This window comes from Beta vulgaris, chromosome 2 (genome assembly GCF_026745355.1).
Source record: "Beta vulgaris subsp. vulgaris cultivar EL10 chromosome 2, EL10.2, whole genome shotgun sequence".
Lineage (NCBI taxonomy): Eukaryota > Viridiplantae > Streptophyta > Magnoliopsida > Caryophyllales > Amaranthaceae > Beta > Beta vulgaris.
This window is the reverse complement of record NC_079203.1, coordinates 54,502,571-54,523,893: the sequence shown is the minus strand read 5'-3', so window position 1 is coordinate 54,523,893 and position 21,323 is coordinate 54,502,571. Positions and strand designations below refer to the sequence as shown.

General features: G+C 32.4%; 1 long non-coding RNA gene across 1 annotated transcript; it reads left to right on the top strand.

Annotated features, from left to right (window-relative positions):
* Window positions 1–6,656: 6,656 nt before the first annotated feature.
* LOC125495054 (uncharacterized) lies at window positions 6,657–11,006 on the top strand. Its single transcript, XR_007271670.2, has 2 exons — window positions 6,657–7,764; window positions 7,901–11,006. It is a non-coding gene; the product is annotated as an uncharacterized LOC125495054 (long non-coding RNA).
* Window positions 11,007–21,323: the final 10,317 nt, after the last annotated feature.

The following is a 21,323-nucleotide window of genomic DNA, read 5'->3' as shown; positions in this document are numbered from 1 at the left end:
CTTAAGTATCAGTTATCACGTAGCTTATAGGTAGATTATTTTTTGGTTTGGGCCCCTTTAGCTGATGGGCCCTAGGCCACTGCACTTGTTGCCTACCCTCAAATCCGGCCCTGCGTCCACATATCCGACGCTAAATACTCCACTTAGAAAGGAGGGGTAGATGAGATTTTAACCCGTGACCTTTATGTCACGTTGGCTCTGTTACCATGTCAAAAGACCAAGTCAATCAAAAGATTAATTAGCTGATAGTAAGAGTCCCTCAAATAATTTTAAACTCTATCATAACCATATAACTAATACACAATCTATTAATTCTCATAAAACTTCTACTTCCTCCACAAAATATGTCAGTTAGACAAACACTGAGTATTATTTATACTCATTGATGTGTCATGTAGAAAAGATGATACATAAAAGAAGGGTACTTGATTTGATATGTTGGAGTGAGAGATAAATAAAGAGAAACATGTATGTAATCGTGTTTCTATCATGCAGATCTTATGGTGGTAACCTTGCAAAAAATGAAGATAAATTTTAGCGTTTTGGCGCTTAGTTGTTCAGAAAAAAGAGTGAGATACGTTATGTAATTAAGCTAACCATTAATCTTAAGTCTTAACCTTTTCTAGGTAATTACCTAGAATTTTAAAAAAAAACCACGAAGATAATTGTTACTATCTTTATTCACTTAGAGTTGATTGCATAAATTTAAAAAATTAGCTGAGATGATGTTAAAAGGAAAGTAGAAACCGTACGTTCACCCCAACCGCCCACTTCCCTTCATAGGTGGTGCAAACTTAAAAGCGATGGCTTTGTTGACTTATAAATTTAACCATAGACAAGATAAGTTTGGCTAATTATCAAATATAGACATAGTTATTCCCAAATCTTAGTCCACAATAATGTACTCGTGTCATCGAATATCCTCAATTTCAACTTTTAAGGTCTGTTTTGTTCAACTTATTTTGTCTTTTTTTTTTTCTGAAATAAGTGAAGATAAGTTAACAAAACATCTTATTTTATCTTATTTTATTTAATCTGAACTTATAAGATTTTATATAAGTTAAAATAAATTTAACAAAACGGATCCTAATTTGTTTTAAAAACTAAAGAATACTTTTATATGAGGTAGAGAGAGTAACTTCTGCTTTCAATAGTCACTTTTTAAAATTGGTAAGAAATTTATAGTATATCCAAAGAAGAAAATTTTGAAATATGAAATTAAAGAATAAGTTGCTCATAACAAGCCAGTTTTGTATTCGATATAACAATTAGTTTTTAGTAGCACATATAAGTAGCGGATTACTCACTCAACTTTAAAAGGACTTCTCGTTTACTATACATTGGTGAAAGTTATAGAAGTTCTAAAACGTATCTGGCAACTTATGTACATATAAACATTATTATACGGGATTTTAAGCGATATTCTTTTGGACTGAATTAAAGGAAATTTAATTCCGTTTAGTTCACACAAATTCAGTTAAGTTCAATTCATTTTATTTTAGACACATTGCTCTCACAATTTCGTTCAATTCCTTTCAATTCAGTATATATAATTCAATATAAATCAATGGGCCTTATTATACTATAAGTTTGTTTCAAAGTGTAATAATTATCTTACCTAATGGATATTGTATGAGTATCATGGTTCATGGAAGATGATTAACATCGAATTTACACGTCTGAAATGTGCAAAAATAATCTTAATCTATGAAATAGATATTCCTAGAATTATATTGAAGCATAATATGCATCACTGTCTCAATGACAAGGTATAATTCATGAATCTGATACCATAGATTTGTCGTACTAGGTTATCTCCAGGAGAAATATCTAGAAATAATGAAATGACAACTAGTATTATTTAATACTACTAATTGAAATAGTGATGCAACTTGCAAGAGGGGAACATGGAGGAGATGGGGACTATGTACGAGGAAGATACTTTGAGCAATCAAAATATTCTGTTCTATAATTTATGTATGGTTGTTCAATAATAATAATAATAATATATGTATGGTTAATAATTTATTTTAATATATTTATTGTTCTTAATTATTGAAGCTCCATTTTTTTTCTTTTTTAGAAAACCCGTAATGGGGGTAATCTAATAATCAGAACAAGCACTATTCAGAACAAAGGAAAGGAAAACATTGTCCCAAATGCGATCATCCATCTCAACAGATTGAGGATGAGCTAACAAATAAGTAACCTTATTACCTAAAAGTTTAATGAAAGACCAATTAACACACTCAAACAAAGAAACTAACCGAAAATTGTCGTCTAAGATAAGGAAAAAATCCTGGATCCATAAGCGCAAGTCCAATGGTGAGCAACAACACCTTGTAGCTTGACTTGCCACATCAACTTTTTAAGCAACATTGCTTTCTAGCTACAAAGTGTTTCAAACAGAGTATACAAAAAGATGTGAGTTTTAGGCCCCGTTCTTTTGGAGAACAATTTCAGTTTCATGCGATTCAGCTCAACTCAGTTCAATATAGTTCAGTTTCAACTACTTTCCTCTCTGAATTTGCATTTTAGTTATCTTAAATGGTAAGGGTGCTAACAACATATTTTAGGTGCTAAAATGATTAGTAGTGTTTCAATAGTAGCTAAAATAAAATTTCAAGTGGTTAAAATGACTAAAATTGATATGTTCAAATTTTTTAACTTTTCAAAATTAACTGGAATATTGAAAACACTTTTATAATCTTGATAACAACTAATTCTGCCGAACAATTAAGCTAATCAACTACCTTTTATTAATTTCAACTTTACTTTAATCAATTAGAACTAATTATCAAATTCAATTGATTTTCAACTAGTATCGCCAAACAGAGCCCGTTAGGATTCCACTACATTGCAAGGTAAAACCTCCAAGGTTCCTACTAACCAACTAACCAACAAAAGTGTCCATACAAAAAAAACAGAAACATCAAAAGAAGAAGAAAAAAAGGAAATAGATTCGAAAATTTAAAGTTTACACAATAATTAATGACGGGGACCTTGAAATACAACCCCGTACGAGGATGGCCGATGCGTGGACCCTGTCCACTACACCGTGCTCAATGCAAGCTTTGAATTATTTATATTTTTTGCTCATAAAATTAAAAATTACAGTACTTGTTAATGTTTTTAAATTGCTAAAATATAACAAATTCTATTAGAAAAAATAAATCTGGGTAAGAAGTACAGAAAAAGTTGGTATCCAGCAAGGATTTTTTGGTGAATTGGCTGTTGATCAGATTTAAGAAGATACACATTACGTGGACTGTTAGATTCTGCTCCTTAAAATAAAGAAAAAGAAAGTTAACCCCATGTGAATTACAAATATGAATCTGATAAAGTTTCCCAGGTTTGAGGTTAACCATGCTGTTTTATTATTTTTAATAAAATTTGGATTTGTCCCATTACTTTTTGTTTGTAGTAATTTATATTGATTCCGATCTAATCAAGCCAATCTGGTTTTAGAACAACTTCACTAATCTAATTATTAACTAATTTGTTTAAGGTTTAACAAAAGCTTATTTTATGTGTGAGGTGAGTTGACTTGTAACTTTGATCTTTTATAATTAGGATTAAGAGGTGTATTATTGTGTCCTTTATCGTAGAAAGGTTTATTATATTCACCTTATTTTCAGTTTTTAACAAAAAATAAAATTCAGATAAGGTCTAGATAATAATTTGAGATAAGTTTATTTCAACAAAAATAAAGTCTAATAAATTCAGGCTAGGACTAATAAGATATAATATGTTCAAATAAGTTTAGTCAAATTCGGATAAGTTCATATAAGTAAAATTAAGTTGAATAGAAAAGACATAAAATTTTCGTTTTTTATTTGATTATACTCCTTTAATTATGGGTTTGTTTTTTGGAACAATGAAAAAGAAAAGAGAGAAAAACTTCCACGGGTCTTTGAGTAGGAGTGTAGGACAAAGGGAGGAAGAGTTATGAGCAAGATATAAAGACTTTTAAGTCTTTTTTAGATAGTTCATTGGTACATAGCATACTATGTTATGAACTGTAGATGAAATGGAGCTTTATTAGTAGGAGTGTAGGACAAAGGGAGGAAGAGTCATGGAGTCACTATTAGATGTTAAAAGATAATGCTTAGGAGGATTGTTTGTAGTAATAATGATAATGATAATTGCAAATAAATAAATTAAATTAATCATTTACTGAATTTGCATATTATCTTATTTATATTTAGTATAACTCTTCAATTGCTCTAAGACTATAATGAATTCAGTATTAATATATGGGTATAACCCAATTGTGTTAGCGGACCCGTTACGAGTCCGCAAACACCATATCGAGACCAACCTAGAATACATTATCAGCAACACTTAAGATCAATTCAACAATATTGTCTCGACAACACTATTGACGGCCATCTAATAAGACAAAATAGCGTAATATTCCCTTACATTTGACACATCTTAGTCATACACATGTAAAAGGATTACGCATTTTGTCAGAGGAATAATACTATTCTGCGTGTATCTTCTGAACACTAATTTCTTCTCTTTTTTCTCTAAACCTTTTAAGAGAACAATACTAACTTCAACGTCGAAGGGGTTTACTCGCATCCCTCCGAGGGTAGTTTACGTTTGCTTCCTTTAAGCTATTCACTAGCGGACAACTACTCCACTTCTTAGCGAACTATTCTCAAGACCGACAACCATTCTACAACCCAAACAATTGGATATGAAAAATCTTGGCAATTTGATTTTTCTTGGCATTTTCATAACTTGCGCTGTTTGGGGTCTATATCTCGTTTCAAAAATAAAAGTGAATGACACATGTGAAGTCAAAGCTAAATGTAAATTGAAAATTGTAATCTCGTCTCATTATCGTAGGCTGAAACTTGAAATTCTTATAGAAACTAAGCGTTGCAACATCATACTTTGAACTTCTGGGGATGAATATTACGTCGTGCAACAAATTTGCCTCTTTATTATCAACGAACCTTTGGAAAATATTTAGTCTAAACATGCATTATAGGGTATGTTCAAGGAGAACTAGAGCATGGTGTGCATTTATATATATGTGTCACTTTAGACTAATGTTGATTAGGTCATTTACTTGTCCATACTACCAGGCATGATTATTAAACCAAGAAAGCTTAATAATCAAGTATGAATGAAAATCTTGAACTTTATGAATCCAAGAATCGAAACACAATGAATCAATTCAAACAAGGATATATTTCTTGAATCAAGATCACTCCTGAAACTTGAGAACAAGAATCTAAACACTCTTAAAATCACTCCTGAACTTAAGATGTTTAACACTAAACATGTAACACTCGTAAAAAGTCTTTAATGGTTTAGTTAGTTTAGCTCACAAGCAAAACAATAATCAAGAACTTTTTTAAACAAAACGCAATCTATATCATTCAATGTAATAATACGCGTTATATAGGCTACATCTATACTAATACAACTAGCTAGGAAAACAAAACATAACAAGATAAGAACTAGGAATAAACAACATATATCCTAACTAACTTCACACACCTAACATAATCCTAGTTAAACTATAACTCCTAATAAGATAAGTAAAACTATAGCTAACATAGCAAATCCTAACAGAACTAGGATTCTATGTAACTACTAAGAACAAATCCTAACAGAATTAGGATTCCTAATTTAATCCACGTCTTCCCTGAGCCAAGTCACTACACATGCCAAAGCTTTGTTTCTTCCAATTAGATTGAACCCCATGTGCTCCATAACCAAGTCAACAGGCTCATGTAGAACAAGTGTCTTTGCGTCCGCACTACTCCACCCTTCGACTATTTTGTATTTCTCGAGAACTCTATTATTCATGATCATCTAAGCGAAAATCTATGTTGAACTTTTCATAACTCTTATCTGGTAAAACCACATCATTTTAATTTACGCCTTTTTGGTATAAAGACAAGATTTTTGCAACATTGAGATAACATTGTTGAACATACAAGATGGAGGAAGGGTTTAAGGAGGTTCTCAAGTCATAGTCAGATTTAGGGGTGGCAATGAGACGAGACAACTCACAAGATATTTGAGATGTTGGTGAGCCGAGTTGAGTAATTTAACTCGATACTTGACTCGAAAACTCATGAGATGCTCGAATACCCAATTATCAATAACAAAATACCTAAATTCAACATCAGTCTATTTTGTTTTTGCTTTTAACATGACACACTTGCAGACTACTCGGTCAAAGCTCAAACAATTTTCGATCAAAACTCAACTCGAGTGAGCTCGACTCAACTTGAAATGCGAACGAGTCGAATCAAACTAACTCAAACTCGAACTCAAACTCGCATCATTGTCACCCCTATTCACATTACAATGAAGTCTTGTGGAAGATACAAACCATTAATTCCCAAGAAACCTAAAGCTACTACTAAAATGACCCAAAACAAAATATAAGGCCATTGAATGTTTTGATAAAACAGTACCATCATTTTAGCTATCTTTATATACCCACCTAGGGGACCTCACACCTAAACTTAGGTACCAAAATTACCCAAATAAAATCTTCCATAAAAAGTAAATAAATATTTCATTTCCATTATTACTCCCAAAGTCTTAACTTTTATTATTATGAAGGCATATATAATTATATATTTGTAGTAAAGAGACTTTAGTGAGTAGTGAGCAATAAAAAAAAACCCTCCCTCTTAACTCGGGTGTGTTTTTGTGTGTGTGTGTTAAAAATCTGGTACCTTGGATCGCGATGTGTAACTGCGTTGTGGGTCTCTTTTTCTTTCTCTCTCTAAAAACCTGACAATTTCTTCAGAACCAACCAATCCCTAATCTTTCTCTCTCCTCTCTTATTTATATCCCCTCTTCCTTAACTTCTCTTCTTCAGAACAACCTCTGAAACTTCTCATTTCTCTTCTTCACTTCTATTCTTTTTTCTCTCTCTCTTTTTTTTCAGAAAAAAAAAAAAGAAATTAGGGAAAAGGGTTTTAGTTTTAGTGAGAAATAGGAAAAAAAAAGAGGGTGCTTTTTTTATATGTTTCTTTCTAAATCTTGTTCAAGAAATTATATTATTAGGGTTAGGGTTTTCTGAGTTTTTCTTTTTATTTTATGTTATTTTGTTATGATACGACAGCGTTTTGGAGGAGATTGTTATACCAGCCGTTGTTTGCTGATGCAGCACCATCAAGATTCACATGCCCATCTTCCTTGGCTTCCACCATTTTTTTTTCTATTTTTTTAATTTTTTTTTGGGGTTTTTTCTGTATAAATAAATGTGTTAAGAAAATCCCAAAAAAAAGAAAAAAAAAAGGAAAAAAAATGGTGAAGTGATAAGGAGGTAAAGGATGTGAGAATCTTGATGATGCTGCAGCGGCAATAAATGGCTAATTTTCTCTTTATATTATCATATGTTACCTCAATATGAAGTGTATATTTTGTCACTTCATGTCAAGTGTAGGTAAATCACCCTTTTAATATTATTGTTTTTTTCTTTGGCATTTTGTTGTACTAACCATTTCTTTAAAATTTAGCCGATTAAATTAGTTGACATCTATCGGTTACATCGGTTTTATAATTTGAACTAGTAGCGTGACAACTAATTTCCGACATAAATTTTATATAAGGGTTGTTTGAGAGTAATAGTACTTTGAGTAGGTGGATCTGAGAAAAAGTGACCTAATTAATTTAGTTGGTGAAAGCTGAAGAATTTGCAACTAGTAAGTTGTTGCAAGTAGCAGGAAGAATTATATGATTATGTCTGTACTTTTGCAGGAAACAAGATACTAACTTCAGGTGACATAAGTTATTTCTTGTTTAATGGCTAAAATATTTGAGTCTTTTTTTTTTTTTCAAGTTCTTTGTTTTATCTCTTTCTCTTTATGCTTTGTTTGGTCCTTTAGATGAGTGTGGAAATGTTTTCATTTTGCAGGTTGAAATTTTTCAGACGGCTGATTTAATCTGATTTGATGTGATTTCTGTAATGAAGGTACAAATTTTGAGGTCAGATTCTCAATAATTTTGTCACTCTCTCTATTTTTTTCTTTTAGATTTTTCAATGTTTGGTGTAGTGATCTTCTGTGTCACAGGATATAATCTATTGTGTTTTTGCAGTAGTACTGTCCCTCTTTCTCCCCCACCAAACTTTTTTTAAAAAAAAAAATTGTTTCTTTTGCAATTTGTAGTTTCTTTTAGATTTTTCAATGTTTGGTAGTAATGGATTTTATTTATGGGTTCAAAGAAAATTTAATGGCTTAAGATCTTGCATTTTCTTCAATTCTATGTTACATTACATGTGATTTACAATTGTATAGAGAAACTAAGGACAAATTCATGAATTTTGTACATATTCTTTGCAAATTTAAATTTACTTACTTTTTTCCAATTCTTCTAAAAGATGCGTCAAATTTACCCTAATTATTGCTCGTTTATCTAAGAATCATGATATGATGGTAAGCGGCCTTCACTCTTTTACATGCCATAATTTTTATCATACATTTTGTTGTATGTATGTCTAAAAGGCCGAGATTACACCTGAATGTATAATGGATAAGCTCTGTAGATGTCCTGCGTGCCTATTTGTAAACCACTAGCCATTAGGAGGATATTATTAGGAGCACTAACAGTTTTTGTTTGCAGATGATGAGGCAGAAACTACGACATAAAGCGGACTTTTACTTAGATTTGTTATAGTACTTGGGAGCAGTACACACTTCCTTGGGTATCTCTAGCTTTAGACTGTTATCATAGTTAGGTTACACACTTACACCTCATGTTTTTAACTATTCCTTTTGACATAAAAGTCTGAATACTAAACAACACTACGCTATGATAGAAAATATTATATCCCCGGAAGAAAAATGTTCCAGTACTTTGGCCACTAAAATTATTTTCATTTGGTTGTATATGGAGTTCATTTGATTTCTTCTCTAAAGGCTACCAAAATTATGAAGTCATCTGAATGAAAAAATGATGGTACGATGCACGTTCTTCAACATGACTTCTTTCAAAATGAAACATAACTATGTGGATTTCATGTAGGGGTTTGTTCTCGTCAATTTACTTTTGCTTAACGTAATTTACCTTTGTTAGGTTCACGTTATCTTTATTGACCTTAGCTTATTTTTGCTTAATTATTGTTATATTTGTTGGCTTAATTATTTTTTTGCTAAACATATGTTGTTGAACAATAAATATTTTTGCAAAAAAAACTTCGCTATTTCAATCAAATACTTAAACTTATTTTTGTTGATTATAACTTATTATTTGCTCAACTTAAGTTAATGTTGTTGAACTTTGCTTGATTTTGGTGAACTTAACTTATTTACTTCAATAATCCAAGAAGAATATGGGAATTTTTGTTATACACTCGGGTGTACTATGCTCATGGTACACCCAAGGCTGTGTTTTTGCTCATTGCTAATTTGAAACCTCCAAGTGAGCATAATCACATAATATGTAGAGCTTCACATAAGCAAATGAGTAAAAAATAGCCTTGGGTGTACCATGCACATGGTACACCAAAGTGTATGATGAATGCACTTGAAGAATATAGCCTAACATTAATTCAATCCCCTTAATTTTTATTTGGTTAATTTTGCCTTGATGATAATTACTTTATAATTTCTTTTTTTATGGGATTCAATTTTTTTTTGCTTACAGAGCTTAGAGATTATAACAATTTTTCGAGTGGGGAGGTATAATTGAAGATTACAAAGAAATCAAGATGCATATCCTCTCTCCTGTCATCTACATTACTACATACTTCGTTTTTTATTTAGTTTTTTTAGGTTTACTTTAAAAAGACATATGATTCTAAGTAAGATGACGATAATTAGGAAGTAAATTTTAAGGAATCGAATAACTTCATATAATCATATCGCACATAATTTACATGGGAGTATCTTTCATGAGTATGTACCTAAGTTTATGAATCTTATTCTACTCTATTAAACAAAGTTTTATTAAGAGAAAATGTTATCTTTCTGACCAAATAAAGACCAAAAACATGAAATATGGATATTCTGAGAGTATTACACATTAATAAAGTGCTTTGCATCTAGAAAAAGAAATTTCAACTTACAGCTATGTGTTATATGAATATTTACGTGCATCTATTATACATGAGTCAAATGTGTCCTATTTTGAAGAAATGGAAGTAATTAATGCTAATCCTTAAGTTAAAACTGAAAGGGTGGTCTTTGGTGCAAGTATGCAAGACTATGTAACATGTAAAGAGACTTTTAGATGAGTGTTCTAGTTCATTGGATAAGTAATTAAGTAAACTATTTATCTATATATCATATGTTAGCACCTTACATTAAAAACTCTCGTAGGATAGGCAAAGACTGTGTAAAGGTTGCTATAATTTTATGCATCATCGATGTGAATTTATAAGGCACTAAGCTGCATGCCTTCAACACCCCTAAGTTGAATTTGAATTACTAACATTCTCCAAATTGAATCTAAGCCTGTATAAGAAATCACAATTCGAGCAAGAGTCTTTGGTTAATTCCAAAAAAATGTTCTAGTGGATATAAACCCTAATTTGCGAATATCATCTATGTTATACTAAAAAACCCTAAATTGGGTCCATTGGAATTACGTACAATTGTTAATATGATTCAAGAGATCCCTTTTATTCGACAACTTTATATCTCGTCATCACGATTGATAATTGTCTTTATGTTAGTCAATTTCTCATCATTGAGTACTGTCGGTTTTTCATCATAGACACCATTGAGCTTTAATTCGAGTGGGGATGAAGAGTGGAAGAGAGATCGAGAGACATTAAAAAGACAAAGAGTAAAGAGGACAAAATACTTAGTGGATGACAGCTGTTTCCAGTAACTCCATTGGTCCAGAATTGTATAATTTTTTCCTTGTACTACATTTTTCCTATAATATGTTCCCCATCTTGTCTTTTGTTAGCAATAATTATAATATTGTTAACAATAACAATAATAACAATATTATTATTGCTATTACTATTATTATTATTATTTCTTTTGATAAATAAAAAAAATTTATTACCAAAATGTAAGAAGCGCAAACTTAATTCATACAACCTATGTGAGAGCCAATGATTAATATCATGCATGCTATACTACAAAACCCCTAAATTGGATCAATTGGAGTTACATACGTACAATTGATAATCTGATTTAAAAGATCCCTTTTGTTCGATACTTTATATTTAGTCAACACGGTTGATATTGTCTTCATGTTAGTCGATTTCTCATCATAGACATTATTGTCTAGTGTCGATTTTTCATCATAGATACCATTGAGCTTTAATTCGATCGAGAAGGGATGAAAAGTGGAAGAGAGATCGAGAGACATTATAGAGACAAAGAGTAAAGGACCAAATAGTTACTAGTTAGTGGTGACAGCTATTGACAACTGTTTTCAATAACCCAACTGGTGCACAATTATACAGTTCTTTCCTTAAGTATACTGTATTTTTCCTATAATATGATTTTCATCTTGTCTTTGATTATCAGTAATTATGATATTGTCAATAATAATAATAATAATAATAATAATAATATTATTATTATTATTATTATTACTATTATATATTGTTACTATTATTATCATCGTCATGATCATCATCATCACTATTATTATCATTATTATTATCTTATTATTATTAATATTATTGTTATTATTGTTATTATTGTTATGGTTGTTGTTGTTATTATTATTATTATTATTATTATTATTGTCGATACTATCATTATTAGTATCCTTGTTGTTGTGAAAAATTGAAAAATTGTTGAAATATTACATAAATCAGTAAAGTTCTTTACTCTCCCCCCCCCCCCTTCTGAATATACAAAACGAAATCTTGCTCTTCCCGAAATAATTTTCTGTTTACGCCTCTGCCACATTGTTATAAATTTGAAACCATAATCAAACTTGTTGCAAATTTTAAAGGTGGAAATTAAAAGAGCACTTCCTTCATCAATCCGGACTTGCACATTTTGTAATTAACGTTGCACCGCATCTCCGGCATGCACTAGATGAAGAAAGATCGAGTCTTCGAGACTCTATATGATAGCATAATGAATCATTTTTTAAAATATAAAAACAGATGATATATTATTTCATTTACCTTCCAACATTACAATTTACAAACACGAAATATCTTAGACAATTCCAAAACTTTTTTTGCCGTTTTCCTTTGCCTTTTGATTTTATATTTTCTGAAAACCATAAAACAAAAATATGAAATCCCGAAAACAAGTACTCTATTTTTTATTGTTATTTTTATAATAAAGATGATTAATATAAGTAGGATTAATTTTGATTTCGTTACATAACCTATATCATTGAAGGTTGGAAACTAACAATGATACCAAATAGGTTGTTAATTTTTTTTTATAGTCTAAACTAGAAGTATTGTTATGACGTGCTAAGACTATACCTTTTATCTTAGTATTATCTTTTTTTTAAGGAAAATGTCATAGTTTTCAAAGTGATTTTTACCGTGTGTTTGGTTTATTTTTTAGTAAAGGGAGAGAAAAGAAAGGAAGGGAAGGGAAGAGAAAAGAAAAAAATGGAAGAGAATGGAAAAAAACCTTAATTTTGTTACAAATTTTCTCTTTCCTCCCAAATTCCCCCACTTTTAGGAGGAAAATTTGGGAGGAAAAGAAAGTAAAATTTTATTAAAGACTCTTTCCTTTCCCTTCCTCCCATTTCCTTTCACTTAATTTTTTTAATGAACCAAACATTGAAGAGTAACAAATTTTCTTCCATTTCCTTTCTTTTCCTTCCAAATTCTTTCTACCAAACAAGCGGTTAGGAAGTGTTTGGTTTAGAATGAAGTATGGGTTTAGAATGAGCAAAATCCATACCTAGTGTTTATTTAATAATTTGATAGATTTAAAACCCATACTCAAATAAGGTATGGGGTTTAGAAACCTAAGGGGGAGGTGGGTTTGGCTTATACCAATACCTCTAGCTATTAAATAGAAGAAAAAATTTCATTCACAAATAAAAACCAAACACATGGTATTAGGTATCAAGTTTCAAACTTATACCACCTTGATTTCATTCCTGATTCCAAACCCATACCACTATGTGAACCAAACAGACCCTTATTGTCTTATCTAATCTTATCTTATCTTATATGATCTAATTTTATCTTATCTTCTTTTTTAAAAAACTGAGTGAGGATAAGTTAACAGAACATTTAATCTTATCTGTTCTGAAATTATCTTATCTTATAATATCTCAAATAAGTTAAAATAAGTTGAAGGCATAAGATAAGAGTAGTCTAACTATATTTAATTTCTATTTCGCAAAGATAATCATCATTGTTTTAATTAATTGTAGTAAGGTTAATCTCAATATGTATTTTCAACTTATTCTTATTGATAACATATAAGTGAAGATATTGATGGTTAAAGTTGTGACTTGTGCATAGACTATTGTGTAAGTCAATATGATGAATCTATTAAGAAATAGAGAAAGTATTTCTGTATGTTTTATACTTCCTACGATTTTGAAGGATGCACATTTTGACTTACATACAAAATTATGACTTGACTATCAATATTATTTATTTACTTTAGGGTTTGTTTGATTCAAATTATCCTATTTTATTTTATCTTATTTTATCTTATCTTTTAAGATAGTTTATTGTGTTGTCTAACATCTTATTTTATTTTATCTTATCTTATATATCTTATTTTTTCTGAAATAAGTTAAAATAAATTGAATATAAAAGAACCTTAATATAAATTATCGAAAGTGGATATTTGTAAATATATATACATTAATACAAATCCGATAATATCTCATATACTTACTTTTGCTGTATATACTAGTCAACCATTTTTGATAAAAGCTGATACATATGAAATGTAAAAGTCACATTTTAAAATTTGTGAAGTATATTACGGTTAATTGTGGGCTGCACTAGTTTGTATAATTTCTGAATTCTAAGGGATATATATTCGTCTTATCTAACCTCCAAGCATAATGATTTTTTTAGGGGTTATCTCTATGACTCTCTATATATGTACATATATATAAAAGCACGTTCATGGTGTTGTGAGTTCAACATTAAAATTGACGGTGAGCTTATACTACTAAATCTTGATTTTTTTTGGTTGTTTACATCCGGTTCACCTTTCAAACTACATCCAGATCGAGGCCAAGTTCAGGGTGGTTAGATTTCATTCCTCTCCCAAGAGTGTTGCGAGAATTCGTACACGGGCCCGTCCTACCAAAACCAGTTCCCATCACCACTGGGCCAACACTTGGTACTACTAAATCTTGATCAGTTTACCAAAAACACTGTACATTTAGTATTTTGTCGTGGTTGCAACTTTATTGGGTCACAAAAAATCCTTCATATATCCTCTGTCTTCTCTCTAACCCACCCACGAAACCCTAGGCCCCTCCACCAAAATTCGCCGCAGCAGGCTCGCTGGTGGCCGAAAGTCGCCGGCGAGCCTGCTGCTTGTTGCCTCCATCCTCGTCGGTCTTTTTCGGTTAGTCGTATCTCTGTCTCCGTCGGCGGTTTTTCGTTTCATTCGTTTTTCAGTCGCGGGTTTGTTGGCGTCCCGTTCGTTTCACCGGCTCGCCGCCGTGTAGGTTCTCCGTAGCATTCGTTCGTCAGTTTTAGGTCTCTTACAACCCGTCCATGTCGTTGTCTAAAGTGTAGGTTCTTACGCTCCCTCTCCCCGCGTTGTCTTTTTAGTCTCCCTCCCCCATCCCTGTCGTTGAGTCCGTGTCGGATTGCCCACCACAGTGACCTCCAGTTTCCCTGTGTGCCGTGAGTCCCCCTGCGTTGTCCTAGTTTTAGGGTTAGTTCCCCATACCCCTGTTTCTTAGTGTTTGCAGTTAGGTTTAGTTCTCCCCTTCCCCGACCCCCTGTTTGTTGTCAAAGTTGTTAGTTCTAGGTTCCCCTCCCCATACCCCTGCTCTGTTTTGAGCTTTAGTTTAGTGTCCCCTTCCCGTTCCCCTCTAGTGTTTAGGTGTCGGTTTGTTGGCTCGCTCAGGGACTCCGTTGTTGGCCGTGAAGATTCTGCAATTTGTATGGTGCTGGTTTTGGTGTGGTTTCCATCTATCATGTACTGGTTGTTGTTTTGTTTTGGGTATTTTGCTTCTGTTCTTTTTCTACGTTTTAATTTAGGGTTATTTAGATCTAGTTATGAATATCTAGGGGTTGCAGTATTGGGTAAGATGAGAGGTGAGGCTCTTTTGATTCCTGTTGTGGTTAGATCTTCTAGGTTTGTGATTGCAAAGATGGATTTTCGAATCCGTCGCTTGGGTGATTTTATTCATTATAAGTCACCTACTTTTACAGTGATGACCTTTGCCGTCATCACACCTCAAAAATGCATCTTGTGGGAGGCCCTCCAATTTAATTTGGAGCAAGTTATGTCCTCCACGCATTTCGAGTTTCAGTCTTGCGAGACTAAACTCTGGTTACCCTTGTTCAAGGGTCCGAAGTCACCACAAGAGGTGATTTCTTGGTTACTTTCATCAGTGGAATCCCAGGAAGGTGTTTCTGTTCAAGGACCTTGGGATTTTGTGGTTAGTGCACTTTCGAAGTTACTAGCTCAGTTGCGGCAATCTCCTTTTGAAGATCGGTTTTGTGTTGCCTTTCAACAGGATCCTTCTCATTTTAGGTCTGTTTCATCACGACCTTTGTTCCCCATCCGCATCGTTTTGCTCGAGATTAGTCTAAGTTGTTATGTATTACTTTGTTTTCCTTTCGTAGAGTATGTACGAGCAAATGAAGCTCTTCTAGCTTCATTTGCTTTGGCATCTATGTTGTTGTATTAGCCTTAGGTTGTACTTTCGTTTTTAATTAATGCAAATTAACTTGATGTCAAAAAAAAAAAAAAAAAAAAAAAAAAAAAAACTTTCAAGTGATTCTCTTAATTTTTTTTTTGGTAAATAAAGTAATCATACAAAATAATTAAACGTTCTTACATTCCGCAAGTGATTCTCTTAATTAACTTTTGTGATTTGAGACTTGTTTTTATGTTCCTGATAATATTCTTCTCAAAGTAGTCTTGATTCTTCCTTTTTTTATTTGATGATGCTAATGCTATCAATTCATACAATCGTTCCTGAAATTGTGAAATTTACTTTTTGACATGCAACCAATTTCTACTTTTGATCACAAGGAATATGCTTAATCGTTAGAATATATGCAATAAGTACCATTTCCATTCTTTTTCATGGTTAAAAAAAGCTCCCTAGCTCGCCCACTTTCGTCAAAAGTTTGCAAGCCATGCAATCTTTTCCTCCACCAAATTATGGTCACTTACGTTAACCCTTCTGTTTAAGGAAAAAAATACGACATTTTTAGTTAATAGGAAGTCATTTGTCAACAACTTACCGTTTTTTATGGGCTTGCCCCTCTTTAGCATAAAGGAATAAACTTAAAAAGGCTTACTAATGAACCATCCAGTCAACTCATATAAGGATAGGAGTTAGTTCAACTGGCTAGAGCGCTCCTTTTTGGTCCCTGAGGTCAGGGGTTCGATCCTTACTCCCAACATTAAATTGCGTTTCCTTGGCTGACTTAATTTCCTAATAATAATAAAAAATACCATCAACTCATATATTATACTTATACCTAATAATTGGACAAAAAATCTCAAAGAGATACCTTTGAACCATATAATCAACTCATACCTAATAATCATTAATGTAATTGAGAACCTATATACTACAAATTTTATCATACACTGATGTGTCATGAGCATGGTAACTTAAGACTATTATTTTCTTTGCTCTTTGCTCATTTCAAATCATCCAAATGAGCAAAATGTACTAAAAAGGAGAGTTTCAAATGAACATATGAACATAAATTAGTTTTGAATGTACCATGCAAATGATAGACTGGTGTGTATATGAATAAACTCTCTCTATACATATGTAATGAAAAGAACGTGCAACTAGCTAGCAGCATGCACATCATATTCATGAACCTAGGATCCAAGTAACCATGATTATGTATGCAACGAGAGAGAGAGGTACTTGTAATTTACATTACATATCATATCATACTTATATTTCATGTTTGCCAACATATAACTTTGATCATTAATATCTTTATTTACAAACAAAATTTTATTATAAAAATAGATATCTTAAAAATATATGTAGATACTAATATAATAATATCTTACATGTATACAATTTTCTTTATGCATGCTTGCCAAGTGGGTCTTGTAGTCAAGCTCCAATCTACCTTAGCACTCGAGCGATGGCCAATCTCCATCCAGCACGAGGAAACCTTCGCACGCCTGTATTACCTTTTGGAAGGTCTACGTACACCTCATAGAAATTGTCTACCTGAGAGTGGTGTTTGGTCCGTAGGTTTCGAGAATTATGAATCACAAATGATGTTCAAACTGATATATGTAAATAATGTCAAAGTGTATTGCGTAGATTAAAATGAAACGGAAGAAGTATCGAGGGCATGCATGGATGCAATCGTTTGTCTGTGCATCACATTTTCATTATTACAGCACGAAAAACATAGGTTTATTATCCGTCAAAGCATACTGAATTTGTTTCACAACTATATCACGCTGGTGATAATCGAGTCGAGTAGCTGCGAGCAACCCGAGCTCAACTAGTTCAACGCTCGATCAAAATTCGACTCGTGTTGGCTCGAGCTCGGCTCATGGGCTCAAGGTTAGGGGGTTGAATCCACGAAGTGAACGGCACCTGGAGGAGGATTCCTCTTACAATTCCCCCCTTCTTCCAAGTGCTTGGGCCTCTAAATTGGGCCCTACGCATGAGGAGCTCAAAGGTTATGCATCTTACCAATTTACAAAAAAATGAAAATAAAAAAGTCATCTACAGGCCAATTATACTATAGAATAAGCAAATTAGCGAGTTAGACAAATGTCACTCCCTACAGCTCTTATTAGTTTATACACTTCTTTGGGCACATAGTGTAATAGTAAGTAAGTCCCAATGAGAAAGAAAGTAATAATTTGTTATAGGTTAATGACAAATAGAAGAATGATGTTTTATAAAAAGATAATAATATAAATTTAGTGGGTTCATTCTACAAACAGAAAAATATGAAGCCGGTAAATTAATAAGATACATATGGAGAGATTTTTTTCCTCTATAATGAACTTTTATATGAATAGATCAAGCCTAGGTTAATTAAGCACCTATAAAAGGTGGAATGGAGAAAATATTCTCATCCAAAATCTTTTAAGTTATACCTTAGGAAGCTAGAGTGATCATTAAGCTTTAAGACTTTAAAAATACGTTCCATATTTATTTAGAATCAGATACTACTACTCATTATTGGTAATTACATTGTAGAAAGCAATATTCCCATTAAAAAAAAGGATAGAGCAATACTAAGCTACATACCTAGGCTTGCTTTTATAGCTAGGTTGCCAAAACGCCGAGCTTTTGCTTCTCCTGGGCGCCCCCATAGCCACAGCCCACAGGCCCACAACTATGGCAAATGAAACCATTATTTCTTTCATAATACTATAAGCCCACTATTAGGGGTTCTAATTAGTCTAAATGCCTCATGAATTATTAGAGTTCGGCTCAAATTATCATGGGTTGAGTATAGCAAAATTTGACCTGAAAACCTCATAAACTTAGGTTGCATTATATTTACCTGACAAAATAAATTATGGACAAATTAGATCCAATCAGGTCTAAAGATAAGGTTAACCAAGAGCGATTAAGTCCATTATGAAAATGTTTGATAAAGAGAACAATACCAATAAGAAACTCAAAAGTAGTAAGAATTTTGTTATGGAAATGTTATAACATTATATTTTAATACTTATAATCTCAAAAAAGTTCGAGACTTGAATTTACTTCAAGTAGAATTATTACAAGCCGACTCAAACAACATAAGATTAGGCTCGTCAGCCCCTACCTACAATGTAAATTTGTATTATAATGGGATCTCTGTTTGGACTTTTAGACATCCAAACTCTCCTCTATTAACGAGTGAGCACAAACCCGTTTAATTTTATAACATAATTGTTTAAAAGTGTCCAAATTCTTTTATATTCCTTCAGTTTTATGCTAGTATTTAAAAAAGAAGAATTGAGTTTTCCATAGAGCGAGAAGCAGCCAACAAAATTGGTCCGGGCCCAACTAGACTCGCTGAGAGTCTAATGACCAATAATCTGGCGCCCAAAAGCCCATCAACAAGAGAAATTGGGGATAGTCTTTTCGTTTAGATGATAGTTTTCTTATATTCATGGGGAGCCCAAATAATTGTTATCAACTAGACAACTACTAGGAGATACTACTACTTCCGAGTGGATAGTGTCCCTTTAACTACAAAACTAGTTAAATTCTTATTCTCATTTCTCAGTGACTTGAGTCTTTGAATGTGAGATACTTTATATATGTATTTTTTTTGTTTTTTTGGTGTGCAATTACATGCAGAGGTGTGTACGGGTCCAGAATTAAACCGATAGATCGAAATCCAAGATTTCCTTGAACAATTGGACCGGTTCGTGATTTACAACTTAAAAAGAAAAATTGTAATTTTTTGAATTAGATTGTGTATAGATATACATATAACATAATATAAACACATTATGAAATTCAATATTGTATGACACATATGAAAAATTTAATGTTGTTGGCCCTGTTTGGCAAAACTAGCGGTCGAGGTAGCGGGTAGCTGTTGTAGTAGCGGGTAGCTGTCAACTAGTAGCTGTTAGCTGTCAACGTTTAAAGTAGCTGTTTAAATAATAAGTGTTTGGCAAAAGTAGCGGTTGAAATTGAAAAAACACAATATAAGAAATACATATTAGATTTAGTTACGAACTAAATTACAATATTTTTATTAATTAGCTTAATAAATAAATTCAATGCTTACACCCCCTAAAAAATCAATGCTTACACATAAAACTAGTTTTCAACAACTATTGATCTACGTCGTCTAGCTTTCCATAAACAATCGGCTATCTGGTCATGAATTACTTTCATTTCAGTACAACTCTCCACTCCAGTTTCACCTTGTGCCATAGGCTGAACATCGGGAAGCTCAAATGATGGTATAAAATTAGGATAATGCTCTAACACTCGAAAAAGAGGATCATCCGGTGAATTTATTCTAATGTAATTATGCAATGCAAATGTAGCAACGATTATTTGAATTTGTGTCTCAACACTAAACTGTGGCATTTTGGAAAGTATCTTCCATCTCTGCTTGAGAACTCCAAAGCATCTTTCAATACAACTTCGAAGAGATGAGTGTCAACGATTAAAGGTTTCTCGATCATTTTTGGGAGGAACATTTTGAAATTGAGATTTGTGATACCTCAACTTCGGATATGGTACTAGATAGCCTATTCGATCTGGATAGCCTTTATCGGCCAAATAATATTTACCTAATCAGAATGCAAATCAACGGTAAATTCATTATAGTTTAGCACTATAAAGATACCTAGAGTTCATAAATAATAATCTCGAGAAAAAAAATTGAAAAACGCATAAATTATAAACACGCCTTCAAGCGGTTTAGGGAACTTCATTTCCGGAGTTTCAATTGCATGAAGGAAAACACGAGTATCATGTGCTGAACCTTCCCATCATGCTGATATAAATGTAAAGCACATATCAAAATCACAAGCAGCCAAAACATTAAATGTGGGAATTCCTTTTCTTCCTCTATATGGCATCTGTAGGGCCTCCGGTATGCATGCTTCTATATGGGTACCATCTATACATCCAATAGCATCCTATATAAAAAAAACACAACATAAACCAACTTTTATATATATATTTAAGCTAAAATATATACTAAAACATTAATAATGTTATATATATATATATACCTTAAAAAAAGGCATGTATCTAGTATCAGTAGCTAGTTTAGCTGGCACGCTTTTGAAATCTGGATCGTAAGGCCTTATAATATCATGTGCAAGACCTTTCACATTTTGATTAGAAATCGAATTGAGAACTTCATGAATCGTCCTACTAATAGATTCACCAGAACGCTGAAAACGCTCAGAGAGAAGTCTATTTGAGACACCTTGAGCAAGAGCATACAAAAATATGCCAACCTTCTCGTAAATGGACATGTTACGTGTAGATCTTAACCCATATTTTGACGATAAATCCTTACATAATCTAAAAAATAATTGTGGCTCCATTCGAAATGCATTGACGCATCGAATAGGGTGACCTTTCAACACTTCTTTCATCCACATATCTCCCGTTAGAGTTGAAGTCATGCATGGTTCTTTATGTATATACTTATAAAAATATGTGATTATTAAAGACATTGTATATGCGATTGTAATAATCATAATTTTGCGCTTTCTTTCTTCATCGATATCCATAGTTATGATGAGCCTGTCAAATATAAA